Below are 5,898 nucleotides of genomic sequence, written 5' to 3' on the forward strand. Positions count from 1 at the left end.
CTTGGCCAGTGTTGATGCGTCCTTAGACTAGATGAAGGGCAATCATTATATTGAGTTAACCAATTACTTAAATCAGCACAAAGTTGAAAGAAGAGCTCGGCGATCTCTAATTAAGCAGAGTTCGCGCTAATGCGAGCTAACGCTGCTCCATTGACTCCTGTGTTAAGGAGCTAACAAGCTAGTAAATAGGCTAGCGTCTGTATGTCGCGGTCCACAGTCCATTTGAATGCATTCACTCGCAAGGCATTGAGTGTAGATTTCAAAATGTGTTGTACATATCCTTTTATGAAACAGTTGTCAACAAAAGGGACAGCCCTAAAACTTTAATATTAGTTTTTCTTTACAGATGTCTGTGGGAAGAGAAGACAGCCAGTTAACAGACCTGCTCCAATTGGCATAACCTTTTGAGTTTTGGCTATGAAAATTAAGTGTGTGTGCTGAATGCATGTTAATAAATAAATTTGACTGATTTTCAGTGGATTCTTTTATCAGTAAGAATAACTTAACAAAAAACTGTAAGGCATTCATATTCAAACTTTCGCTGTGTTTTCTGAAAAAGAAAGGAAAGTGCAACGAAAATAAACATTGATCAAACATCAGTGAATTACTGTATCAAACAAAGAACTTTGGGAGCAGTTACACCTAAACTCTTCAAACCTTTACATGTAATCTCCCTCAAATCCACCTCTGAGGTGGGATCAGGGTGATCCTGATTTTAAGGATCAAACTGATCCAGATTTCCCACTTAAATTTTGAAATACTCAACAGCAGTGTTTAATCCAGATCAAAGGCAGGATTGGATTCCCAAATCTGAATCTGAATCTTCAGGGGCCGGTATTTCAAAATGATCCAACAGGATTAATCCTCCTGGATTGGATTAAATCCTGATCAGATCCTAAAAACGGGTATTTCAAAGCAAATCTGATCCTGAAGATTCAGATTCAGATTTGGGAATCCAATTCTACCTTTGATCTGGATTAAACACTGCTGTTGAGTATTTCAAAACTTTAGCGGGAAATCTGGATCAGTTTGATCCTAAAAATCAGGATTACCCTGATCCCACCTCAGAGGTGGATTTGAGGGAGATTACATGTAAATGTTTAAACAGCGTCAGTGTAACTGCTCCTAAAGTTCTTTGTTTGATACAGTGGCTACACTTTACTGCTGTTTGATCAATGTTTATTTATTTGCACGTTCCTTTTTTTCCAGCAAACACAGGGAAAGTTTGAATATGAATGCCTTATTTAAGTAACAGTTTTTTGTTAAATTATACCCACTGATAAAAGCCTCCACTGAAAATCAGTCAAATGTATTTATTAACATGCATTCAGCACACACAATTAAATTTCATAGCCAAAGCTCAAAAGGTTATGCCATTTACAGCAGGTCTGTTTTAACTGCCTGACTTGTCTTTCCACAAACATCTGTAAAGTAAAGCAAATATTAAGGTTTTAAGGCTGTCCCTTTTGTTGACAACTGTTTCCTAAAAATATATGTACAACACATTTTAAAATCTACACACAATGCCTTGATGCATTAGAATGTGGTCTGTGGACCGCGACATACAGACGCTAGCCTATTTACCAACTGTTTAGCTCCTTAACACAGAAGTCAATGGAGCAGCGTTAGCTCGTATTAGCGCGAACTCTGCTTAATTAGAGATCGCCGAGCTCTTCTTTCAACTTTGTGCTGATTTACGTAATTGGATAACTCAATATAATGATTGCATTTCATCTAGTCTAAGGACGCATCAACACTGACCAAGATTATACTTTAATTTAGTGACAAAAGTTGTGTTAGCTTCTCCTTTTTCTGCTAAAAAGTTCGGTCCATTTCCTGTTTCCTGTCTGTGATCCAGGGGGCGGGACGAATTTGGACATCCCAATCTGCCGGTATCAGGATCACTCTGATCCAATCCAGCAAAGTTTTGAAATACCGGGATAGATCAGGTTGATCCGTGGCTGAGGACAGGGGGATTTGGTTATCCGGATCATTCTGATCTGGATTACAAGTTTTGAAATACCGGCCCCTGGATCAGATTTGCTTTGAAATACCCGTTTTTAGGATCTGATCAGGATTTAATCCAATCCAGGAGGATTAATCCTGTCGGATCATTTTGAAATACCGGCCCCTGGGGATCTGATCCTAAAAACGGGTATTTCAAAGCAAATCTGATCCTGAAGATTCAGATTCAGATTTGGGAATCCAATCCTGCCTTTGATCTGGATTAAACACTGCTGTTGAGTATTTCAAAATTTAAGTGGGAAATCTGGATCAGTTTGATCCTTAAAATCAGGATCACCCTGATCCCACCTCAGAGGTGGATTTGAGGGAGATTACATGTAAAGGTTTGAACAGTTTAGGTGTAACTGCTCCAAAAGTTATTTGTTTGATACAGTAATTCACTGATGTTTCGTTGCAATTTCCTTTCTTTTTCAGAAAACACAGCGAAAGTTTGAATATGAATGCCTTATTTAAGTAACAGTTTTTTGTTAAGTTATACCTACTGATAAAAGAATCCACTGAAAATCAGTCAAATTTATTTATTAACATGCATTCAGCACACACACACTTAATTTTCATAGCCAAAACTCAAAAGGTTATGCCAATTGGAGCAGGTCTGTGTTAATGTCTTCTCTTCCCACAGACATCTGAAAAGAAAAACTAATATTAAGGTTTTAGGGCTGTCCCTTTTGTTGACAACTGTTTCATAAAAAGATATGTACAACACATTTTAAAATCTACACACAATGCCTTGATGCATTAGAATGTGGTCTGTGGACCGCGACATACAGACGCTAGCCTATTTACCAACTGTTTAGCTCCTTAACACAGAAGTCAATGGAGCAGCGTTAGCTCGCATTAGCGCGAACTCTGCTTAATTAGAGATCGCCGAGCTCTTCTTTCAACTTTGTGCTGATTTACGTAATTGGTAAACTCAATATAATGAGTGCCTTTCATCTAGTCTAAGGACACATCAACACTGACCAAGATTATACTTTAATTTAGTGACAAAATTTGTGTTAGCTTCTCCTTTTTCTGGTAAAAAGTTCGCTCCATTTCCTGTTTCCTGTCTGTGATCCAGGGGCGGGACGGATTTGGACATCCCAATCTGCCGGTATCAGGATCACTCTGATCCAATCCAGCAAAGTTTTGAAATACCGGGATAGATCAGGTTGATCCGTGGCTGAGGACAGGGGGATTTGGTTATCTGGATCATTCTGATCTGGATTACAAATTTTGAAATACCGACAGGATTAATCCACCTGGATTAGATTAAATCCTGATCAGATCCTAAAAACGGGTATTTCAAAGCAAATCTGATCCTGAAGCTTCAGATTCAGATTTTGGAATCCAATCCTGCCTTTGATCCGGATTAAAAGCTGCTGTTGAGTATTTCAAAACTTAAGTGGGAAATCTGGATCAGTTTGATCCTAAAAATCAGGATCACCCTGATCCCACCTCAGAGGTGGATTTGAGGGAGATTACATGTTATGATTTGAACAGTTAAAGTGTAACTGCTCCCAAAGTTCTTTGTTTAATACAACTAACCTTCACTGCTGTTTGATCAATGTTTATTTCCTTTTCACGTTCCTTTTTTTTTCTGCAAACATGCACGCTGTTCATCGCAAAACTTTAACCATTCGGCGTCAGAAGTGCAACACAGAATAAACATTACACTACTGCTAAGTGACATTACAAACTCCAATTAACAAGGAATTATGAAGGAAAAACAATGTGATTTATTTAACAAACAGTGTTAAACTCTGCAGTACATTTCATTCTTTTAACTGTTTTTCCAGCAGCTGAATTCTTAACTTCACTTCTTCTTGCTTAAGAAGTGTTAGTTTGATTTGTTCATTCGTCAGAATTATTTGTTGCTGAGCCTGTTCCGTTTCCACCTTCAGTAATTCATTGTAGCCATCCCCCTTCTCAGCTTGCCTTTTGCGCTTACATGGTGGTGGTGGTGCCGGTGGATTCCACATCTCCTCCAGGACAGGGCTCTGACTTGTGCTGGGCTCTTCAAAATCCAGCTCCACAGGGGTGAGGGTGACCAATTCAGCCGACAGGTTTAATGGTTCCGTGGGGTCAACTGATTCCCCTGTACCAACTGGCAGTATCCCAAACAAGGCTTGGGAACTCTCACCTCCTATGATGTCCAAAACCGTATCAGTGAATTCCCCACGTTTTACGGACTTGTTCCCTGTTTGGGGGTTTTTCGCCTCAGAATGGTCCTTGGTAGCCTTCTGCTTTAAATTTTTCCACCTAAGCCGAACCTGGTCAACACTCCGCTGTTGGCCACTACCAGTGGCATTAATTAGCCTCGTTATGTCGGCCCATATTTTAGTTTTTAGTTTTGAAGACAGAGAACTCTGTCCAGGACCACTAAAACCTCCAAAAAGGGCCTGGTAATTGGCACGAACACCCTCCGAAAGGGCTGTTGTCTCTGCTGTTGTGAAATTACTTCCTTTATTCTTCTCCATGTTGTCTGAGAAAGCCCTATCACTAAGGAAGGCCTTAAATACCATAAAGCTAAATTGAAAGCAGGTGAGAAAGAACAGGTCACAGACTTTAAAACTGGGCTCGTTAGGTCAATGACCTTTGCTTCTGCAACATGACATCCATAGTACATGTCCTGCGGCACTGTCAGAGACGATACAAGCCTCGTCAGTATGTCCAGCGAGGTAATTTCATTGAGCAGTACTCAAATGATGAGCTTTATGCACGTTTTAGATTTCGAAGAGAAGATATTTTGTATATATGTGAAATTCTTCGCCCACATCTTCAACGTCCTACAAGAAGGAGTCATGCCTAAACTGTGGAGGAGCAGGTGCTTATTGCCCTACGTTTCTTTGCCTGTGGATCCTTCTATGAAGTCATTGCAGATGGCCTGGCTGTGACAAAGTCTACAGTGGGACACGTCATGCATTCAGTGGCATCAGCCCTGGCTGGTCAAATTCACCAGTATGTGAGATTTCCAGATACTGAGGAAGAAATAACACAAACAAAGAGAAAATTCTTCTCAATTGCCAGGATGCCTAACACTATTGGTGCCATTGACTGCACCCACATACACATTCAGGCACCCCATGAAAGAGAATGGGAATTTGTCCTCAGAAAGGGACTGCATAGTATCAATGTGCAGCTCATAGGGAATGCTGACCTTAAAATAACCAACTGTGTTGTGAGATGGCCTGGTTCTGTACATGATGCACGGATTCTAAGAGAAAGTCATCTCTACAGAAGACTGCAACAAACTGCGCCGGATGGTATCCTCCTGGGTGACAGTGGCTACCCACTTATACGATGGCTTATGACCCCCTTTGCTACTGTCACATCAGACCCACAGCAGAGGTATAACAATGCACACAGCGCAACAAGGGGAACAATTGAGCGTATCAATGGTGTTTTAAAACGCAGATTTGCCTGCCTGAACTATCTTCGTGTGGAGCCAAAGCAGGCCTGCAATATAATATCTGCCTGCATTGTTCTACATAACATTGCCCAATTGAGAAGAGTTCCTCTGAACGAAGACATCCTGGACAGACCACCACTTGAGGCAGAAGTACCACAGCTGCAGCCACCACCACCACCACTACCACATCAAGCAGATGAACCAGCAGGAAGAGCAGTTCGAAATGCCATGGTTAATTTGTATTCCTCTTGATCCTCATTGATAAGGTCTGGTGCTTTTGTTTAACAAAACTTCGATTTGTATGTTTGAATATGAATGTCTTATTTTTTTATGCCAGTTTTTTTTGTTAAGTTATACCCACTGATAAAGGCCTCCACTGAAACTCGGTCAAATGTTTTTATTCACATGCATTCAGCACACACACTTAATTTTCACAGCCAAAGCTCAAAAAGTAATGCCATTTGGAGCAAGTCTGTGTTAGT

The 5,898-nt window shown here is 40.5% G+C and overlaps 1 pseudogene across 1 annotated transcript; it reads left to right on the top strand.

Moving 5' to 3' along the window:
* Positions 1 to 4,615: 4,615 nt before the first annotated feature.
* LOC308367123 (putative nuclease HARBI1) lies at positions 4,616 to 5,668 on the top strand (annotated as a pseudogene). The gene has a single exon. The product of its transcript is annotated as a putative nuclease HARBI1 (transcript).
* The last annotated feature ends 230 nt before the right edge of the window (positions 5,669 to 5,898 follow it).

Source organism: Sprattus sprattus, assembly GCF_963457725.1.
Source record: "Sprattus sprattus genome assembly, chromosome: 6".
Lineage (NCBI taxonomy): Eukaryota > Metazoa > Chordata > Actinopteri > Clupeiformes > Clupeidae > Sprattus > Sprattus sprattus.